The sequence below is a fragment of the Adiantum capillus-veneris genome, chromosome 12, assembly GCF_014529385.1.
Source record: "Adiantum capillus-veneris isolate H3 chromosome 12, ASM1452938v2, whole genome shotgun sequence".
Classification (NCBI taxonomy): Eukaryota; Viridiplantae; Streptophyta; class Polypodiopsida; order Polypodiales; family Pteridaceae; genus Adiantum; species Adiantum capillus-veneris.
In genome coordinates, this window is record NC_140942.1 from 55,876,817 (window position 1) to 55,877,781 (window position 965).

The window sequence follows — 965 nt, forward strand, 5'->3', positions numbered from 1 at the left end:
TCAAGAGTGCCATGCGGTCCTCTTGGTCTTGAAAACAAGGCTCCCTTGGTTGGTGTGGGGATCACGATGGATGAATTCGATGGTGGAACTATCAAACTTGACTGGTTGGAAAGCATTGTTGTGCTTAGTTAAGTCAGTATGAAAGTCGGCATTCTCCTCCCACCAAGAGGAGGGTAAGTCACCAATGCATACAGTCAATTAAAGGCCTTCCCTACAACGACGTTCTTGTAAGAACTCCTCCACTTTGAAGGGGATTGTAGCAACATTTGCTTGAATTTGAGTGGCTAAAGATGTGACAAGACACGGAAATACAATAGCTGAATAACAAAAATTTGCAAGTACACAGAGTACACGTAGGAAATTAGAGATGTATATTGAAATCAATTCCCGGGTACAAGAAGAGCGTAGCTCGTATCAACCTCCTGACCACCCCCGAGCTATCTCAGTCTCAATCTCACTCTCAATCTGTGCACAGTTCTCAATCGCACTCACTCTCACTCTCAATCTCAATCTCAATCAAAAGGCACCATCATAATAGAATAGCCTCCTTCTGCATACGGGCTGTCTTCTTCACGTGAGAAAGTGGCTATTTTCGTCCTTTCTCCAGTCTTTAGCAAAGCGGCCCAGAAATAGGTTCGGAAAGAGACGTCCTGCATTCAAACACATAAAAACCACAAAATGCAACCCACACCCACGAGTTAGCAAATTTAGAAAGTTTTTTTAGTCCACAATTTCTGGCCATTTTCAGCGAGCAGTAAAACCCAAACGGTTCAAAATTTGATCGGGTCTGTCCCACATCAACTTGTTCGTCTCATTGAGCTCTCCGAAAGTCATGTTAAGCGCAAAATCCATATCCTACTCAGTTTGCCCGAAAAATTACCTGCAAGTTAGCAATTTTCACAAAAATAGTATAAAACAGCATTTTCTCACTTTTTCTCTAATCTACGGGCTGAAACAGGCATCAA